Genomic DNA, 22290 nt, shown 5'->3' on the forward strand with positions numbered 1-22290 from the left:
AGAGACGGGGTTTCACCGTGTTAGCCAGGATGGTCTCCATCTCCTGACCTCGTGATCTGCCCGTCTCGGCCTCCCAAAGTGCTGGGATTACAGGTTTGAGCCACCGCGCCCGGCCAATACCCTAGAACTTAAAGTATAATAATAATAAAAAAAAATAAAAAAGAAAAAAAGAAAATAGGGGAATTAAAGAATGGCTACTCCATTAAAAAAAAAAAAAAAAGAAAAGTACAGAACTAAAGCAATGGCCTACAGAAGCCAGAACACTTCCAGAAACACAATAATCTGGCTGTATTTTTGTACACAGTCTGCTATGAGTGCTATAAGTAAATGTTCTCAAGCAGGGGTCTAAGGATCTCTAAAAAACTACTGATACATTCAAGAGTTTATGACTTCTCCAGAATAATCTTTCAATTTGTGTTTTCATCTCAATGTTAATCTAAAGGAAACTGATATAAATGCACACTGGACCATCCGAATGACCCCCTTAGCAATACCATGCCCAGGCGTGTATTTATAATTGCCACATCACCGAGCATTCCTCATCACCGATTAGTACTCCTGGGGTGCTGATAAGCACACACGGCAATGGTAAAATGTAATTTAAGACTGTCATTGAGCAAGACTTTGATTTCATGGCACCATAAAATGACAAACAGTGAAGGAATGTACTGTAATAACTGCTTCAGGCTGATGAGGAAAGGACAGAGGCAGACTTGACACATAATCCACAGAAACACACCAAGAGAAGGTCAAATGGCATGAAGGTATGTGCTACACATGAAGGTATTGTAGAGCAAAGGTTTTGTTTCAGCAGCTCAAAAATTATAAAGAGGAGGCAATGATAAAGAGTTCTGTTTAAGTTGTTTTCAGAATAATCTGAATGAGTCATTCCTATAATCTACTGACTTCCTTCAACAGTCTGACACTTGGCTGCATGCTGAAAACCTTAAAAATTTTCCGTATCCATAAGAATTAAAATTTACAAACATATTCCTGTTCCTGATTCTGCCAATAGTTGAATTAGATGTATATTTGGAGTTGATGTCAGTAATTCTGAAATGGTAACATCATCTTTGAATGAACAGGACATTTACAGCTCTAACAAAAAAGTTGTAAGTCATTAAAATCATTAAAATTGTAACTAAAGAACTATTCACTGGCAGACTTATGGTCTGATAAGCTCTGATAGTCCTGAGCTAGCAAGCAAGGTCTTCAAGTTCATAATGTGCTTCTGAATAACTTATTTATGCAAATAAGTATTCTCTGCATTACTACTATCAGTCAAAAGACTCATATGCATTAAGTACACATTTGGACCCAATGCAACAACTTTATATTTTAAAAAATCAACATAAGTGATTTAGCTTTGGCAAAAAAGCATTCATCTTATTAATTTAAATTTTAATGGTTTTAAAATGTTATTTGCATTTGCTATTTTAAAATGTTTTAATAATTTTATAAGGACTATAAGCACAGAAAGTATATATATTATTTCATGTTTATTTAGTACATATATTTAGTATATATATTTAGTACAATTAAGCAAAGTAAAGTCAACAAAAATGGTTTTTGAAAACTCCCTTTAAAGGAATGAAATTCAATCATAGGTTGTGTGCTAAGCACTACTACAAGTAATAATATGGGAATGATCTGGACCATACTCATTCATTCAAAAACACTTGAGATCCTACTGTGTGCTGGGTATTGGGATACCGTGGGAAACAAGATAGACATATTTATGCGCTTATGGGGCTTGAAATCTATTAGAAAAGGTAAATCAATGTAATAACTGAAATGTTGGAGATGTAAAATGTTCCATGGAAACAGCAAGGGGACCTAATCCAGTTTAGGGGTTAGACAGAGCTTCTGGAAGGACATCAAGACCAAAAGAAAACACAGGAGTTAGCCAAACAAAAGTGAAGGAGCAGAAGGGGAAAGAGTGTGCTAGGCATCAGACATACCCTGTAGTCAAGGCTTGTTGTCATGAAAACTTGGCCAATAAGAAGTACAGAAAGAAGTTTTTTGTATCTGGAAGATGGTGAGGGGTGGGGGAGAGGTAAGGCTAGTGCTCTAGACTGGAGATGGAGGCTGAGGTTTCCTGGGGCAAGGTCTCGATGTCTTAAGGACTCTGGATTTTAACTGCTTATTAAAGACTTCCAAGGACAATGAGAAGTCACTGGATGGTATTAAGGAGGTCAATGACATAAGGTTCCAATGTATAGAGAGCACTGGAGTTCAGAGGCAGCTGTAGCAGTCCAGGCAAGACATGATGGGGGCTGCAGCTGGAGCTGTGGACTGCAGCAGCACATAGGAGACAGTCAAGAGATACCAGATAAAATTAAGATAGAATTGAAAGGGCCTGGAAATTCATTGCATCTGGGAGTTAAATGAGAAGGATACATTCTAGAAAATGTTCAAATGGTAACTGGTGGATAGCGGTGTCTTTCATAAGATGACGGAAGAATTACAAATCCTTGTAAACTGAGGACCACCTGCATTCAAGACTACTTTGTACAAGTTTGAAAAAGTGTTTTTGTTCTTCTTGCAATTTCTTACCTCTGCATCTATGATGAACAGTTTTAAAAAAACAAAAACAAAAATACTACTGACTTGCATAACCACTCACACCCAGAGGCGGCAATATCCAAAACAAGTCTATGCTCTTTTTGGAAAGTCTTGGTTCAAAGACAAAAAACAGAACAGATGAATCCTTTGATCCTCACTATTGACATGGTGCCTCAATGCAAACCCAAGTACTACTTAAGACCTTTCTTTGTTGGGACAATGGGGTAAGAGCTCAACATAGCAGGCATTTAGTTTTAAGAGGTTCCAGCTCTGCACTTTATGCCATAAAAACAGGGATTTAAATATCAAAAGAATCAGACTCAAGTTCCAAGTGACCACTGCACCTGGCAGAATTTAACGCAGCATAAAACCTCTCCATGCAAATTCACAATTTTCTAAGAACAAACAACCCTGGGAAATTTTTCCCATGACCCACTCTCTCATGAACATTTTTAATATTTCAAAAGTACTTAAAAACCGGAACAAAGCAATTTTAAAATCTCAAAGGGTCAGAGCAACTGGAATTAGTTTAAGAATGCATGATACATGAAAGACACCAAGGCTTTATAAACAGGGCATCTTCTTTCTTCACACCAAAGCACAAGAAAACAAAGGAAGAACTAAACTAACACAGACCACAGAAAGTATCACATGAAAGGAAATTCATGTCTGGCCTACGCTGCAACAGAAAAATCTCAAATAAACAGGCTTAGTTTCCAGGGGCTCTCTGAAAGCTAGGAGGAAAAAAAAAGAAGCACAATCATTTTTAGCATCTTGAAAGTGAGGGACAGGAGTTTATTAATATTCCAGGTTATCAGGATCACTAAGGAGGCAAATAGAAACTGAGGTTCCCAGGCCACCTTCCCCTGCCTCTGCTTCAACACACAGCTCAGCCCATTACCTACTTGTGTACTGCAGGATCTACATTTTGGGTCTGTCTCTGCCTCTTCCTCCAGGGACCACGGACCAGAAGACTATCTACATGGGCAGCCCTTTATTTTATCCAACCAACGCTTGTGTTGCACTTGCTATGTGCCAGTCATTGTTCTAAATGCTTCACAAATAAGAGCCCATGTAATCCTCATAACAACTATAAAAGGCAGGCACTATTATTATTCTTGTTTTACATACAGGGAACTGAAGCATGAAAACGCTATAAAACTTGCCCACAGTCAAACAGTTAGTGAGGGATACAGCTATCTGAATCCACTCTTCATCATCTGACTAGGGAACTGCAAAGGTCATTTTTAATTCTCCTTATTTCCTATATTTTCTTTACATGAGAATTTATTACTTTTATAATAACAAAGAACTAAAAGTCTTTTTATTTTGAAATAGCAAAACCAAAAAATAAATAAAAACAAGGCCTTGAACATCTCATCCATGAAATCACGGGAGAAAACACCCTATCTGCTAGAAGTCAAGGGATCAAGCCAGATGATCTTCCTTGGATCATTTGTTACAGTAAAATCTTCAGTTCCACATCCTGTTCCCCCATTACTCAGGTACTAAGGGAAGCAGGAAACATAAAAAAAAGGACAGCATTTATGAACATGTGCTCTGGAAAACTCACCTGGGATCCAGTTCCAGTTTATAAGCTGTATAACCTGGAACAAGTTGTTTTAGCACTTCAAGCCTCATTTTATCATCTGACAAAAATGGATACAGTTGTACCCATCTCCTAGAGTTAATTCACAGGAAGACTGAAAAACATAAATACATCCAGCACAGAAGAAATACAAAAAGTGCTAAACACAGGAGAACTAAACTGTCCAAAGATTTGCCTACTTCAACTATTCCTAACCTAGAGCAATCAAATAAACCAAAAATTTCATAACATCATTTAACATGGACAAAAGACGGATCTCTTATGAAGAACAAAAACTTTTTCATTAACACCTTAGTAAGCAGTACCAGCTAACAGGGTATATATATAGCTTTCTTTGAGCTACAACAAAATGACTCCCAGGTCCAGAGGCTGGAGTCATGGTGGTACACTAGATGTAAGAAAATAACAACAAAGTTAGGGCCCACATCTCCCTGACTTGCCTGTTTTAGTATCAAGAGTTATGTTTCAAGGAAAAAGTCACTTCACTTTTCTGATCTCTTTATTAATTTTCTGTATTAATAAAGAAAATTAATAAGGCACAGGTATTAATAAAGAAGAGGACTATACAAGGTGAAAAAACCATTAATGGCTCTACAATGAATGAACTGGAGAACAGGAACAGAAGAAAGAAACGAAAAAAAAGCACAGAATGAAAAACTACAGAATCACAAAGTCAGTGGGAAGGAATAACTAAACCAAGTGCCTTACATATGTTAAAGTCACACGATAATCCTCTTGTCATTTTGACCTCATTTTAAAGAGGGGGAAACTGGGGCTTAGTGAATTTAGCTTACTTCCCTAGGGTCACACAGTTAGTAGGGGGCAGAGGTGGTATTTAAGCATGGGCTTTTCTAGCACAAAGCTTGTGACTGAATGGTATGGACGCACTGTGTAACCTTAGAGAGCATCTCTGTCCCACCCTCCCATGAACTTTCAAATCCCTCTAGTCCCTTGGCCAAGGATGGACAGACTCTCAAAAGTGCCCTCGATACTAAGGCCCTGGACAGCACCCAGCAATTCAGTCCAGCTCTGCATGGCTTTGAAGTTGATTTGTTCCTTGTATTAACCTAAAGTATGTCTCCCTGCAACTTCTACCTATCTTTATCCCAGAAGATTATCAGATCTGCAGCAAATGAGGTTTCCTATAACAGCCTTTCTAAGTAACTTTAAAAGGGGGAATGGAGAATGTTAAAAAGAATTTCAAAGAAAATCTTAAAAATATGTACAAAATGCGTTTGTTTGTTTGTTTGTTTGTTTTTTCAGATGGAGTCTTGCTCTGTCACCAAGCTGGAGTGCAGTGGCGCGATCTTGGCTCACTGCAACCTCCACCTCCTGGGTTCAAGCGATTCTCCTGCCTCAGTCTCCTAAGTAGCTTTGATTACAGCCACGCAACACCAAGCTCAGCTAATTTTTGCATTTTTAGTAGAGACAGGGTTTCACCATGTTGACCAGGATGGTCTCAATCTCTTGACCTCGTGATCCACCTGCCTTGGCCTCACAAAGTGCTAGGATTACAGGCGTGAGCCACTGTGCCTGGCTGCGTGTATATTTTTAAATTGGACTTATAAGAGTAAAGAGCCCTGGGATCAATAAACTTACTAAGGAGAAGGAAGAAGGTGGGCCTGTCTTTGGTTAGTTCCTTCATGGAGGATGATGTAAAACCATTTCTGTTAAGAAAGGAATCAGAGTTGCCTTAATTAACTTTTCGCATAAAAGATTTAGTTTGAAATGCTATTGATCTGAGAGAGATCAGAAAGTGTTGAGGTTTTCCTTTCTTCTAGAAAAGCTTAAATTGTACATTTTATTTATCTTGGAATGGTTCAGATATAAGCCTGCCTTAAGTAGGAGATTTGTAAGCTTTCTTGCTCAGCACTGGTGAAAACTTACTTAGTAATAAGAGGCTCATCTAACCAGTGACCTTCAAGTCAAACAAACTCTCTGGCTTTTAGGCCCCATCCATAAAGTAGAAATAACACTTGGCAAATAGATATTCTGAGACTGCTATAAAAACGTTGCTTTTTGGTCTTATTGTTACTGCCCTCCAAAATATACTGATTCTTCATCTAGAATTAAATTCTAAAAGAGGCAGAGACACTTACTTCAAAGTAATTTTTGTCATTTAAGAATTTTCACTTTCCTGTTTACAAACCACCTCTTGGAAGCACAAAATGGAAGGCAGCCTCTTCGTCAATGCACTGCTCTAATATCTACATCGTGTACTGGCTTCCGTGCAGGACTGATCACAAGCTCTCACTTTTTTCAAAGAGCAAATGATTAGGAAACAGAGGAATTATCATGAAATAAATGGATGAAAAGGTAAGTAGAAAATAGGGCCTACCAATCCTTTCCCAAGAGTAGTTATTATGGTTCACATTTATAAAAGCAAAGATCACCTATTATACTTTATGTCCTTTTGGGGTAAAAGCTCAGGGTTACAAATAATCCTCTTTCCCTGTATTGAAAATAATGAGAGGATTATTTCTTTCTCCCATTCACAATCCTTAACCCCAAACCATTTCTCACTCAAGTATTTTCACAGCTATACCTGAGGAACAAAGAGGCGGACAGTTGTTATAATGACAATTTCGACAAGTTAAAAACAGAGGGAAGGGTCCAATGTCAGCAAGTCAAAGGCCCCAAGGCCAACATAGGTAAATGCTTAGATAAGTGTGTTAAGATAGTAACAACTCCCAGAATTTTTATCATTGTTTGACACTACTATCTCCGTGTATGCAGTCTCTCATTTGAAAATGAGTTTAAAAAAAAAAAAAAGAGTCAAATTACGTAGCTTTGCTATTACCTACCATTACTCCTCACATCTACCAAATAGTCTACTATTATGACTTGTAATACAAATTTTAAAATTCAATTACATTTCGAGCTTATCTTAATAAGCATCCCAGAAATTTGATCTCTGACCCCTCTACTTCTTATACCTCACCTCAAAACTATTGTAAAGAAAATTTATTAAATTTACTTATAATCCCTTAAATAACAATTGTTTATATTTTGTGTTCAATATTTGTAGACTTTAACATAGCTGTAATAATCAGTGTATTGTGAATGAATTCTTTTCACACTTGTTTTTTAAGTTTTCTAATTGTTTTATTTATGTCAAAATGCTTAATTCTATTAGTTTTAAACAGAATATAACTCTGCCTTCATTTCTTGTCTTAAATGAAATTTCCTTGTTCTAATAATAAGCTATATTAAAATAGAGGCCTATAATTTTTCACCTGGAAGTACAGAAAAAGGTGTTTGCTTTTAAAAACTTCCTTCTCTCAGAAGACTCAAAAAAATTTCACTTGTCATTTGTTCACTTTAATGCAGCAGGTAAGTAACAACAACAAAAAAAGTCCAAATTTTACAGGCTACTAAAATTATATTTACAAAGCTTATAACTTCCTTGAAAACACCTGCGAGGTCCATTAGTACTAAAACAATTTTTAAAGAAATTAACATTTCATCTGTTTACACTAAGCCATGGAGTCTCGCTCTGTCGCCCAGGTTGGAGTGCAGTGGCACGATCTCCGCTCACTGCAAGCTCCGTCTCCCAGATTCATGCCATTCCCCTGCCTCAGCCTCCCGAGTAGCTCAGACTACAGGCGCCCGCCACCATGCCTGGCTAATTTTTTGTATTTTTAGTAGAGACGGGGTTTCACCATGTTAGCCAGAATGGTCTCAATCTCCTGACCTCGTGATCTGCTTGCCTCAGCCTCCCAAAGTGCTGGGATTACAGGCGTGAGCCACCGTGCCCGGCTGCCATGCCGCTTTCTTAAACCTTAATTTGGGTTTGGTTTATATGTAAACCTCTAAAACTTCAGAAGATATAATTAACATAATGAGAACAGTAATGGTAATTTTCTCTAATATTCCACAAGGTGGGGAGGTGAGTTTCCTGAAATCCAGATGGACCAACAGCTTCACATTAGCTATAATCTCTTCACCTATTACCGCAGATACTACCTGACATCCCCTCTCCACCTCACCCAAAAGGAGAGATATCATAACAACAATCAAAAAATGTATTATAAAGTTGTCACGGAAAGCTATACTTTTTTGTGAGATGGAGCTTCACTCTTGTCGCTCAGGCTGGAATGCAGTGGCATGATCTCGGCTCACGGCAACCTCTGCCTCGCCGGTTCAAGCGATTCTCCTGCCTCAGCCTCCTGAGTAGCTGGGACTACAGGCGCCTGCTACCACACCTGGCTAATTTTTGTATTTTTAGTAAAGACAGGGTTTCACCATGTTGGCCAGGCTGGTCTCGAACACCCACCTCGGCCTCTCAAAGTATTGTGATTACAGGCGTGTGCCACCATGCCTGGTAAAGGCTATACTTTAAAGTGGTTTTCAAGTGCTCTAATTCTACTCATTATTTTTTGAAATATAGTGAAGAGGCAAAAAAAAAAAAAAAAAAAAAAAAAAATCAGAAATAGTGGGGCCTGGTTAACTTTGCATATGTAGAAAACTTTATGTCAAACCACAGGGTGGACTGATTCCAAGTCATTCTGAGGATTCAGTTTTCATTGTGTAGGCACAGAAGGTATAGAACAGGGGCTGACAACCTTCCCAATGCTAGCTTAAAAGCAGTCAACCCCTTTCCTTTTTCCCACCAGTGGAGTGCAGGTTATTATGGGATAATGGGCTTATCTCAAGATGGAAGCAGAGAGAGAGAATACATTTTAGAACCACAGGTTTTCAGCTTATTTTGCTGTGATTTACCTCTTTCTTTCTCATCAAAATGGAAAGAACTTCGTTGTTTCTGATTATAAAATACGTGCTTGTTATTTTTTTAAAAAATCAGATAATACAGAAAATTATAAAAAGTCAAAATCATCTATAATCTTACCACCCAGAGATAATAATAATTATTATTTTTTTTGAGATAGAGCTTCGCTCTTGTTGCCCAGGCTAGAATGCAAAGATGTGATCTCAGCTCACCACAACCTCCATCTCCCAGGTTCACGTGATTCTCCTGCCTCAGCCTCCCGAGTAACTGGGATTACAGGCATGCGCAACCACACCCAGCTAATTTTGTATTTTTTAGTAGAGATGGGGTTTCTCCATGTTGGTCAGGCTGGTCTTGAACTCCTGACCTCAGGTGATCCACCTGCCTCACCTCCCAAAATGCTGGGATTACAGGCGTGAGCCACCGTGCCTGGCCCCGATAATTATTCTTAAAGTCTTGTTGTAAAGCCTTCAAATTTTTTTCTATGCATACACATACATATGTTTTGGGGTATTTTTTCATTTTAAGAACCTAAAATCAATTATAAACTCTAGGGTAAAATCTTTTTAAAAAGAAAGTATAATTGATACGCTAAAAGAGGACATAAAATGGAACTATATAAAATGTTAACTTAAAACCACAGTAGGCAGTAAAGTTGGGGGAGAAACACAGCATATGCAATGAATAGAAAACAGTTAAGAGCATGGTGGATATTAATCCAACTATATCAATAACCACTTTACATGTAAATTACCTAAACATACCAATTAAAAGACACAGATTGTCAGAGCAGATAAAGAAAACAAGACCCAAATATATACTGTCTACAAGAGACCCATTTTAAATATAAAGACTTAGGTTTAAAATACCTAAGGGATTTGAAAAGGAAGCTGAGATCACAGCAGTAAATTGGAGGTCTGATTTTCTATCTTTTTGTGAAAGACAAAATGTTGACCTATTTTACACCATTTGAGGAATATAGAATCACTTTATTTGACACAAATTAATGATAGATGAATACTGCATGCATGTACTGCTCCCTCATCTTGCTTGTATCCCACAAATAAAAATCTGCCAACCATAAGAGCATTTACTTTTTTTCTTTGAAATAACCTCTCATATCTTATTTCTGGAAATAGAGAAATATTAATAAATGCTGTTATTCCTACCTGAGAGTGTGTGTGTGTGTGTGTGAGATTACTGTAGCAGATGCCTTTTTCAATATGGTTCAGTGTTCAACATGAGCTGCTAAACTTTTGCTACTAACATAGCTATGCAATTATTTACTGATCTAGCAAGTTTAATTTTAATTTTAGATGCTAAACAGATACAAAAAGTCAGCTGGTTTTCTATATTCTTCCTAAATTTAATACCCAAGAAGGCTATTTTCCATTGCTGCATATGTAGCATGCTCACACTCATCAAATATATCTTGAAAATAGGCTCTTTCAGACACACTAGATAGTCACATTAGGCTTAGTCAATTTCAAACATGCCAAAGGTACATTCTGAATTATACGTACCTATCTTGATGCCACAGGCAACAAAACAAAACAAACCCCCAAAACTAGCATTAGACTTATTTTTGTGGTTAGAAAAATGACTAAAAATTTCCCATTGTGTGATGATGCGTGAATCTTTGATCTCTATTGGTCTGACTTCATAGTCAGGCTACTTAGTTTATTTTGAGAAAGCAAATCTTTCCTGTTGTTTCTCAGGAAATGGAAGAACACATTTATGAACAATGTTTTAACTTTCAGTTTAAGTGGTTTTAATTTTTTAACTATTTTCACTTTGAAGAGTATTTAATTATATGGAGAAATTAAGACTTTCAGAAAGAAACTAGAGCAAGGGGGTGGAGAGGGAATTGTATTCTCAGACTTCAGCTAAAAGGGTGAATTTTTAAAAGATGCCTCACAAAAACTGTTACACCCTGTTTTTTCCTGTGAAGAATTTTCCAAGCATTAAGTTGTGTAACAGCTTAATGGGGGAAAAGGAAATTCCCAGGTTTCTCTCAAATCTCCGTAGTATAAAGAAAGATTAGAGGCTTAATTTACAAAGGAGTGTCCTATCACCTGCTTAGGCTTGTTAAATTATTACAATAATCTCTGGAGCTACTCATCTGACTGGATTCACCTTTTAATGCTAACCACACCTTGAGGGCTTTAAGATGTTATCCCTGTTCTTAAAAGGGGGCTCAGACAGTTAAATGGCTTTGAAGAGTAAGTACACCTTCCAGAGGAAGAATATAGCCAACTCAGAAGAGTGATGAAATCCTTCAAAATCTATAGGCAAAGACACTCAAGGTGCAGTGATGGAAGCGGAAAGGAGAAACGACTTTTAAGATAAGATCCTATGAATACTTAGCCTTCTCCAACTGTTCGATTCTATTCTACAATACCACACTTTTAACTAAGAGAGAGAAATCAGCCTAGAAAAAAAGAAAACGCAACCAGAGAAACAACATAGAGATGAATGCAAAGAGCATCACCTCCTCTTATGAAATGACTAAATTATCTGCTACCAGTGATTCCTCAGGGAACCGTGGCACTCAGCAGGAGGGGCACAGGGTAAATCCACACAGTCTACCTCATGCACAAATCCCATCACAGCTTCATGCTCCTGTCCTTCCCCTTTTCTGACTTGCTACCCCTCTCCCATTGCCATGCAGACACAACTGCAGACACCTGGGTACGGTTATCTGACAGTTGTCCTGCTTTCATGCTGTCAACTTCCCAAAGGCTCTGGGATTAGTGCTGCTATCAGAAGAACCCATAAATGGTAAGTGATGGGACTCTAGCTGCTCTTACTCTCTTCTCCATTCATTTTTGTCTAATAATGTGCTAATCTCAGAAGTTCTGAGATTTACAGGAGACTTGAGAGGACATTAAATGCAACTTCCTCCATTGAAAGATGAGGAGGAAGAACTCCCCACCTTCCATTAAATGGAAGAACTAGGACTAGAACTCAAGTTCCCTAACATTCGTTCAGTCTGCTGCTCCTTCTCTCCTCCCGTCCCATCTTTAAATCACCATCCAAACTTAATGTTTCAGGCAAGGCCTGTGCAATCTATTTTAAAAGGTCATTCATGCTGTTCATATTACAGTGCTCTACCAAACAGAAAAAAAAAAAAATCCTCCATCAGCACCTAACCACCAATGACAAAACCCCAAATGGGCCTTCAATGATGCACAGCTATCACTCATCCTAAAGCACTGGGCTCCTTTTACAAAGGTAACTGTTACTAACTTCCAGCTGTCTCCTCAAGGTCCCACACTCGCAGCAGATTTCATCGCCTCCTTTACTGAAAATATCCAAGCTATCAGGAACAAACTTTCTCAACTTCTTTCCCATCCACTTGCATATTCACCTACAGCCACACATCTCTTCCTTGTCTTCTCCTGTCCCAATGGAAGAAACATCCCAATTCCCTTTTGTAACAACCCCTTTGAGCATGCTTGTGCTCTAGAACTTGGCCCCCCTATCTTTTCTGGAACTTTACTCCATTAATGATTTCCTCTTCTAAGCTCTAGTCACTATCACACACATACACACAATTCCTCACAGATAAATATGTACACACCCGCGTGCGTCTGCTCGCTCTCCTGCCTGTGCTCTCTCACTCTCTCTCCATCTGCTGACCCCACTTCTCAACTCCTCCTCTTTCCTCACTGGTGACAATCCAGTGTTAGGGCTTTAGAGCTCCTCTGATTCAGTGGGTACCGAATACCTCACTGTCAGATCCAATCTCCTATATTCAATCTTCACTCTACCGGATCTTCTTGTGCCCTGACAGGACCTAACAGCTTTTCCCTATCTACTCTCTGGGCAGCGTGGCAAGTTGCTCACCTGAGGTTTAGACACCCTGTCTGTAAAAGACAATAACATAATTATGTCACAGGAGATTGTTGTAAGAATTATATAATATATAAAAAACAAACAAACCAAAGCACCTGGGACTCAATGTTGCCCCTTTTGTTTTCAGATTTTCCTCTTCTTTTGTCTGCTCAGTCTTTGATCCTTTGGCCATCCCTGTGGAGTCTCAACGACATTCATGGCTACCACGATCAATCCTAGTCAATTCAGTAACTGTCTCCAGCCCTCACTTCTCTACTCGGGCTCAGGCCTCTGAAGATCAAAAGAATGCCCCACAGACACCCCAACTCCACTTCCACTTGAACTCACGATTGTCCCCCAACTTATGTTTTCCAACCTTACTAATGACACCTTCAGACAGTGAGTCATTCAAACCAGAAGAATTAAGAATTATCTTTTTCCTTCCTCTTACTCCCTTCCTACTTTCCATCTAATCAGTAACTAGTTATTTCTCCTAAGCATTTCTCCAATCCAGTCTCTCCTTTCCTTTCTCACCTTCATCACCTTAGTTTGGGGCCTCATGATGTCTGCCTGGATTATTACAGCAGCCACTAGACTGCTCCCTGCTTTCTTTTCACATATCTGAACACAGTGACTGGAACATTTATTTTACCTTTAATGACTCCACAATGCTGTCAGGATAAAGTTCACACTTCCAGAAATGACATGCACGACCCTAGACATGGGTTTGACCAAGAATCCAAGCCAGTAGGCACCTCTGGCCTCTTCTCCCCTCTGCACCACCATCGCTTGGCTCCATTCACTCATAGTTCACGTTCCGCACTCACTGAGCTCTTTGGGGCTCTGAACCTGGGCTGTTTACTCTGTCTGTCCTTTCTCCACGTCAGCCTGGTAAATGATCTCAGCCTCTCAATATTCAGCACCAAAATCACCTCCTTCAGGAATTCCTTCCTCGCGAACAAGAAAGAACAAATCACTCCCTCCTGTGTGCCCTACTCTCTATCATCATCATCACAATATATTGCTAAAAAGTGCCTTAAGTTATAAAAAAGTTAAGTTCCAGGGCCGGGCGCGGTGGCTCACGCCTGTAATCCTGGCACTTTGGGAGGCCGAGGTGGGTGGATCACGAGGTCAGGAGATCGAGACTATCCTGGCTAACATAGTGAAACCCCATCTCTACTAAAAATACAAACAAACAAACAAACAAACAAATTTAGCGGGCATGGTGGTAGGCACCTGTAGTCCCAGCTACTTGGGAGGCTGAAGAAGGAGAATGGTGTGAACCCAGGAGGTGGAGCTTGCAGTGAGCCAAGATTGCGCCACTGCACTCCAGCCTGGGTGACAGAGTGAGATTCCGTCTCAAAAAAAAAAAAAAAAAAAAAGATAAGGGGAAAATACATTGTACTCTGCACAGGCACACAAACACCCACTTATCAAATAAACTGACCTAGCATTCAGTGTGACATAAATTGCAGACAGGGGGAAGAATAAGACCCACTAAACTGAGAAGATCAGAGCAAAGTAAACTTGGAGAAAATCAAGCTGAAACTGACAAAGTTGTCCCAATAATAAAGAGACATCTATAATTAAGAGACTTTCAAGAGTATACACCCATGCAGTCAGCACAGCATCACACTCATAAAACATTCATTCTAAAGTCATACCAGGAATGTACATCATAGCTCTATAGGCACATACAGAGCAACAGAGGAGGACAAGCCTTTGAAATGAGACACCACTGTCCTACACAGATGACTAAGTATGAAAGGGAGTCATAACTGCTAACAAAAGAAGGAAAGAAAAGAAAAGACAAAAACAAAAAACAAAAAACAAAAAAACACACACACAGAAGAAAATGTAATGTCAGCAATATTAAAATTATGTTACCAAGTAAGGAAATTAAACAATACTCCTAGACAGGTCCACACATTTCTAGAAAAATGTGTCTTTCAGAAATGTGTTTTTAGAAAATGTGTAGTTGCAAAAAGTTAACACATGCAAATAAGGGCAAGGAATCCGCCTCAAAATAATCTTAAAGTCTCGAACTTTTAAATTTGTATCAATGTATCAATCATAACAATAAGGTCAAGTTATATAAATGTACATGTAACAAGAAGTCATGCTAATAAGATCATGTTATATAAAGATACATGCAACAATTAAAACAGTGTATCCAATGGCAAAGAAATGGAGTCAACCTAAATGTCCATCAATGACAGGCTGGATAAAGAAAATGAGGTACATATACACTAAGGAATACTATGTATTCCTTAATAAAAAAGAACATAAAAAATTCATAAAAAAGAACAAGATCATGTCCTCTGCAGGGACTTGGATGGAGTGGGAGGCCATTATCCTTTGCAAACTAACACAGGAACAGAAAACCGAATACCACATGTTCTCACTTATAAGTGGGAGCTAAATGATGAGAACACATGGACACACAGAGGGAAATAACACACAGTGGGGCCTTTTGGAGAGTGGAGGAGGAAGAAGATCAGGAAAAATAACTAATGGGTACTAGGTTTAATACCTGGGTGATAAAATAATCTGTATAACAAACCCCCATGACCCAAGTTTACCTTTGTAACAAACCTGCACTTGTACCCCAAAACTTAAAATAACAGTTAAAAAATAAATAAATAAAACAGTGTATCAAAGGCCCAAGAACACACAATGACGTCAACTGGAACCAAACAGAGATCTCAGAAAGAGACCTCTATATATATGCACTTACATCTTAGGGGTAGCACCAAAACTCTGCGGAGAAAGAATGTATCAGTTGGCAAATAGTGCTGGGAAATGTGGCTCACAATATGACCAGATTTTTTAAATAAAAATTGGATTAATACTTCATATCTCAAATTCCAAATGGCTTAAAAACCCAAATGATAAGGGTAAACCTTTGAAATTAACAAAAGAAAATGAGGAGAGACAATATCGTGAGCCCAGAATAGGGGATGATTTCTTAACTGACTCAAAACGCACAGACCATAATAGTAGTATAAAGTGATGAGATAACAACATTAAAACTAAAGATTTTATTGCTGCTATTACTGAAAGGCACCGTAGACAAAGTTATTAGGAAAGTGACACACTAGAAGAAAGTTACTCACGATGTCTAAAGACAAAGAGGAATTAATTTCTAGAATACACAAGAGATACTACAAAAATTCTCTCAAGAAGTTCTATCAAGAAAAAGGCAAGAGATCCAACAGAAAATAAAGGGCAGGCTAAAGACATAAAACGACAATTCATGGAAAAGGAAAATTAAATTAAGTAAATGAAGACATGTTCAGCCTTACTAGCAATCAGAAAAAGGCAAAATTAAACCATTAGGTATAATCAACATTTATCAGGTTGGCAACAATCAGGAAATTTGTTAAAAAAAAAAAAAAAGGCATTATGCAGTATTGGTGGAGATATAAAGTTGGTAACTATCTGTGCAGTTCCCAGTAAAATTATGCAGTTCCTAGTATGCATATATCCTATGATCCAGCAATATTGTTTGTGGTCAATACTGCCTCAAGAAATTCTCATGAAGGCCAATAAATTCCATATGCCTAGGTTCCTTAGAAAACAATGAATACATACTACATGGAAGCCAAAGATATTCATTAAAAAGTTGACCCTTTCATGTCCCTATTCATACTGTCTCCATATTGTCTACAATTTTAACTTAACCCAGCCAAAAATATTCATAAAAATGTTGACCCTTTCATGTCCCTATTTGTACTGTCTCCATATTGTCTACAGTTTTAACTTAACCTTTGCTGAAAGGGTAGGTAAGACTAAACAAACCATGATCATTTCTTTACATAGGCTAGTTTAAGAACAAAGAAAGCAGGATATACAGTGAGAGAAATGTTTCAGCATTGGAGACTGCACAAATCTGGATCTGAGTCCAGGCCTTAGCTTGTCTGTGTGACTTGGAGTCTCTGCCTGCCTCAGTTTGTTCACATAAAACAGGATTACTGGCCGGGTACGGTGGCTCATGCCTGTAATCCCAGTATGTTGGGAGGCCGAGGCGGGCAGATCACGAAGTCAGGAGATCGAGACCATTCTGGCTAACACAGTGAAACCCCGTCTCTACTACAAGTACAAAAAATTAGCCGGGTGTGGTGGTGGGCACCTGTAGTCCCAGCTACTGGGGAGGCTGAGGCAGAAGAATGGCATGAACCCAGGAGGCAGAGCTTGCAGTGAGCCAAGATCAAGTCACTGAACTCTAGCCTGGGTGACAACAGCAAGATTCTGTCTCAGAAAAAAAAAACAAAAACAAAAACAAAAAAAACAGGGTCATTACCCACTCTGCATAATACCAGGAGGATTAGAGACAATCAATGTCTATTTTGTCAGTGCCTGAAAAATATGGTGTTCAATAGATAGGAAGTGATTTCTTTTAACCAAATAAAGGAACTTCATGAAATAACCCTATTAGATTTCCACACCCTGCTCAACCTATCTTAAGCAGAATGACTTATATTCATGTCATAAAACACACACACAGAAATCAGAGACTAATTCAATATGAATTTACACATCAGTTTTTCCCACTGCAGAACAGGGACAAATCCTATCTCCCTTTCCTTAAACTTGCCACAAACTGTAAAGGTTAAGATTGGGAAGCCACTTTTAGCTTCTGGGAAATGAACATAGGGCTGGTGGTGGTGGTGGTGGCTATGACTGTCATGATTCTGAAACTGGCCTCAAAGTCCTGACTCTACAAAAACAGGGAAGGGATATTCACAGAAGTAAAGTAGGGAAAATGCTCTTAAAGAGAAATCCAGTTATCCATGACTAACTGCAAAGATCTCAAAGCTGACCATGAAAAACAATGTCCCCAGAAATAAGACCAGATCTAAAATCAGGGCTTAACACATCATCCATTTAATGTACAACAAAGAGGAAAAATTCCACCTGGGAATCTTTATAATCTGATGGCTAACATATTATGCATTTTTCATCACCATTTCAGCATTTTCAGTCTGGAACAGTTGTTTTGCTTTGGCCTCGATTCCCCACCTGTAGACTTCAGGGCACTGCAAGAGGTCTGTAGGCTGAATTCCTATCTCATACGTACATGTAATGCTATTTTACAAACACAGGAAGACGATGAAGTCATTACTTGCAATATATACTCAGCTGAGTGATATTAAATAACTCTCATGAAACATTTGCAATTATAAGAGATACGAAGTAAAACAGTGAACCAGTTAAGATCATTGAAATATTTTAATATTAAATAAAAGCTTCCTGATTTTTGTAAGTGTCAGGAGCCACTGCATTATAGTTTACAATTTGACTAAGAAGGTATTTTTTACTTTATAATATACAAGAAGGGAAAAAAAGTTTTGAAAAAATGAAATCTTAACTTGCATTTATTTCCACTCCTAGTCCCCTCTTGGCCATTAACTTTTCCTTGGCATTTAACATCAAAGCTAGTTACTCTTTCATTTTTAGCCTTTCTGTTGGAAGAGATACACGGCTAGTTCACAAGCCACTGCAACTCACCAATAGACAGAAAAGGCAGTGCACTGAGTATTAGGGAACCATATATGTATCATTTCATTCCTCCCTTATAATAGAATGAGCTCTCATTTCCTCCGTTTTGCTCCTCCTTTACCTCCTCCTCTCCCTGAGGGTTTTGACCACAGTTTTACAGAGGGTAAGTTATAGGCCACTATGAATATTCCAATTATTGCAGAGAAAACAAATATCTTATCCAACACTTATGAAAAATGTACTCCAAATTTTAATTTGCAGTACAACAAATTAAACCATAATTTTACAGTTTAGTTAATGGTGCAATATTAAAACCATAACTACAGAGAGTCTCAACTTTAAGTGCTACAAAGGTAAGGAAATAAACTTACTTGCATCTAAGGAATGTTACAAAAATATCTAATCTATAATTTAAAGTTACATGGGTTTGCTTACGTTGTTCTGTAATGTGAACCTCTCAGTGGATTACCGTGAGCTGGAATGAAAGTGTAGGAGATGTGCACGGTGGTAGTAGTGGGGACTGAAGAGTCATATATATCATTTACTAATTAATTAATTTTCTGGGATATAAACTGCCCTAGGAGTAAGCCAGAAGAGGTTGTTTAAATTCTAAAAAATTAAAATATGGTAATCTGATCCTTTGGAAAGATACTTACTCACTAAAACCTGACAAAAGACACCTGTAAATTAAAATATACTACTAGAATTTTGGCAGCAGAATACAAATCATATTTGTGCAAACACAGCTAAATCTAGTCACAGACACACAGGAAGTGTAAATTTCAAATATGAAAAAAAAAAAAACTGCTTTAAAAATGAAAACAAACCTTGAGCTCTGGGCAGCGCCTGAGTGAAGAGGAATAACGAAAAACCTGGAGATTCGGTAAGGCAATCCAGCTTTCTTTTGGAATGGCAAAGGACCACCTGAATCAGCACTGCCACCCCTTCCTTAGGCAGCAGCTTTCCAGACTACAAAAGAGCCATGGATTACATCAAAGGACCCTTGTTCAGGTACCAACAACTCCATTTACTAATACGACCACTGACAAGTTACATCTCATCAGCCTGTTTCCTCTCTCCATAAACTGGAGAAAATGAATCCTACTTCACCACATCACTGAAAGGAGCAAGAAGAGTTTACCTCTGTTGAAGGGAGTAAAAAAAAAAAAAAAAAAAAAATCATATATACTGTGTAAATAGAAAATGACAATCTAAAGGCCAGTTATGATTTCTGAGTATAAATATCACTAGAATGGAAGGAGACTCTGTTCCTAAATGGGAGAGAGATTTTGAGGCTCACAAAAGCTGTTTTACTGTATCTTAGAGCAGAGTGACAGATGCTGAAGAAAGTCCCCAAATAAATTAATAAACTGGGAGGGGGGGAGTGCAAAGAACACACATAGGTATAAAAGTAGAGGCAGCGACTGGGTGCAGTGGCTCATGCCTGTAATCCCAGCACTTTGGGAGGCCCAGGCAGGTGGATCACGGCGTGAGGAGTTTGAGACCAGCCTGACCAACATAGATAAACCCCACCAATACTAAAAATACAAAATTAGCTGGGCGTGGTAGCGTGTGCCTGTAATCCCAGCTACTCGGGAGGTTGTGGCAGGAGAATCGTTTGAACCTGGGAGACGGAGGTTGCAGTGAGCCAAGATCACAACACTGCACTCCAGCCAGGGCAACAAGAGTGAAACTCCTCTGTCTCAAAAAAATAATAATAATAAATAAAATAAAAAATAAATAAAGTAGATGCAAAACACTATGGTTGTACAGGTCTTTCAAGAATCTCTCTTGACTGGCTGAGTGTGGTGGCTCACACCTGTAATCCCAGTATTCTGGGAGGCCAAGGTGGGCAGATCACTTGAGGTCAGGAGTTCGAGACCAGCCTGGCCAACATGGCAAAACTCCGTCTCTACTAAAAATACAAAAATTAGCTGGGTGTGGTGGCGCACGCCTGTAATCTCAGCTGCTCGGGAGGCTGAGGCAGGAGAATCGCTTGAACCCAGGCAGCAGAGATTGCAGTGAGCCGAGATCGCGCCACTGCACTCCAGCCTGGGTGACAGAATGAAAATCCGTCTCAAAATAAAAACAATCTCTCTCGATTACTTTCTCACTTTTCATGACGTATTTGGCAAGAAGAGGCATAAACACAGCCATCTCACAATTAAATTCAAACTTAAGAAGTCCATGTCTGTCTAGGAAGGATAAGTTTAATTGTTCAGTTTTCATAGTGCATTTTGGCTACGTAATGCCATGTACTTAATGAGTACATGTTTTGTACTCAAGCTGGTAAATTTGTACCACCCTGGTAAATTTTCCTTTCAAAGCAAACTTAATTATGTAGTAAATATGTTTTATAAAATTTTCAGCATCAGAATGCTACAGTCAGCATGCCACGTCATGAATGTAAATTCTACACCTAACCCTGACTCCTTAGATGGCTTGGCTACCCAATAAAGTGAAAGCATGCAGTGTATGTGATACTGTGCTACACAGATGCACTTTTCCTCTGTGCTACAGGGAGAGATCTTCTTTGGCAGAGTCTCACTTTCCTCCCCTCTAGTCACACACTCACATCCCTTCCTTGGAAATAAAAAGAAGATGCCACTGGCCTTAATAGGACTCAAACATTTAATTTGAGGCCATATAATGATCCCGTCAAACTGATTCTTCTTAGCCATCCCACTCCTTAGTGTCCTCCTCAAGACTGGAGTTTCACCAGGTAGATAAACAGGCGGTAAAAGAAGGTTAGGCTTTCACTGAGGGGAGAAGTCAATCTGAGTTAGTCTGGAGAAAGAGGAGCTGCCAGGGAAATAAAGATGGAAAACGTCTGTAGCATAAAACCAGCCCTAGCGTTTTATTCTCCTTCTATGAACATTTGAGATGGAATACGAAGTGAATGTGAAATTAAAATCTACCTGGTGAATTTGAGAAAAGTCACTCTCAATTTTACTTTGATGACAAATGGAATTAATAAAGACGCCTGGCTCATATGTTAAAGTACCTTCTGTCTCGGCGAGGAAGCCTGGCTAAGAAACCACAGTGGAGTTAACAAGCCAGACAGCAGACTAAACACCTCAGAACTCGCTGCTGTGCCTCATTCCCGGTCCCTACCTTTCCGGTGTGTGTCTGCATCACTAATTCCCTCCGTTTGGCACGGCCTGGCTTTCCCAAAACAGAAACCAAAGAACCGGGGTCCTCTGTTTCAGCAGCTGAAGAGCTCATTTCTGAGCACGGACACTAAGATTCTTTTCTCCTGTCCACCTTACACTTCACCCACAACTCATCCTCCTCTTCCTCTTCCCTACGTCCCAACCCCTTACCCTCACACTACTCTGCCTCCCAGGACATTTATGTGCATGACCTCAGACCAGCAAGGGAGGAACAAAGAGCTGCTGCTTCAAGCAGCAGCAGCCGGAGGAGAGGGTGGAGAGGGCAGCTGGGGGCTCCAGGAAGACTCCCCGGGCACTGGCAACCCCAGCGCAGCCCGGGGCAACCCAGCCTGGAAAGAACACTAGTAGAGTCCCGGCAGGCGGGTCCGCAGTGCACGCCCAGGGCCTTCCCCCGGCCCGAACCCAGGGCAGCAGCAGCCAGAGTTTGGCAGAGACCCTGGGTGAGAAGCCAGTGGTGGGGGGCGGGCAAGAGAAGCTGCAGTACAGAGCTGGAGATGCAGAGCCGACAGTAGCAGCGCTCTGTGCCATGGACTTCCCCACTCACGCCCTGGACCCAGACCCGCGCCCTGGACCCAGACCCGGCCCCGCGCACCTGGACCAAGCGGCCACCCTGTTCCCTCAGGGCACTCTCTGGGGACTCGGCTTGGGCGAGCTTGGGAGGCTGGAACCGCAGCGACGAGAGACTTCACTCCTCCATCCTGGGACCCGGCAGCACGTTATAGACAGCCGTGCACTTCCTGTTTGAAAACACAGGAGAGAGAAAGAGCGAGAGAGATCCGAGTGTCGGCAGTGGGGAGGAAGGAGCGCAGGGCGGCGGGGAGCCAGGACCAGGGGGCCACCGCTTGCATAACTGCCATGGTAGGCACCCAGCGCTC

General features: G+C 39.7%; 1 protein-coding gene across 3 annotated transcripts in view; it reads right to left on the reverse strand.

The window, feature by feature from the left end:
• LRRC8D (leucine rich repeat containing 8 family, member D) overlaps positions 1-22290 on the reverse strand; it is a 115419-nt gene that overhangs the window by 71506 nt on the left and 21623 nt on the right. For all 3 annotated transcript variants that reach the window (XM_011995584.1, XM_011995586.1, XM_011995585.1), the window contains exon 2: positions 22008-22152. The gene's annotated coding sequence lies outside the window, so the exon portion shown is untranslated. The remainder of the gene's footprint in view (positions 1-22007; positions 22153-22290) is intronic.

Source organism: Mandrillus leucophaeus, unplaced genomic scaffold, assembly GCF_000951045.1.
Source record: "Mandrillus leucophaeus isolate KB7577 unplaced genomic scaffold, Mleu.le_1.0 Scaffold492, whole genome shotgun sequence".
Classification (NCBI taxonomy): domain Eukaryota; kingdom Metazoa; phylum Chordata; class Mammalia; order Primates; family Cercopithecidae; genus Mandrillus; species Mandrillus leucophaeus.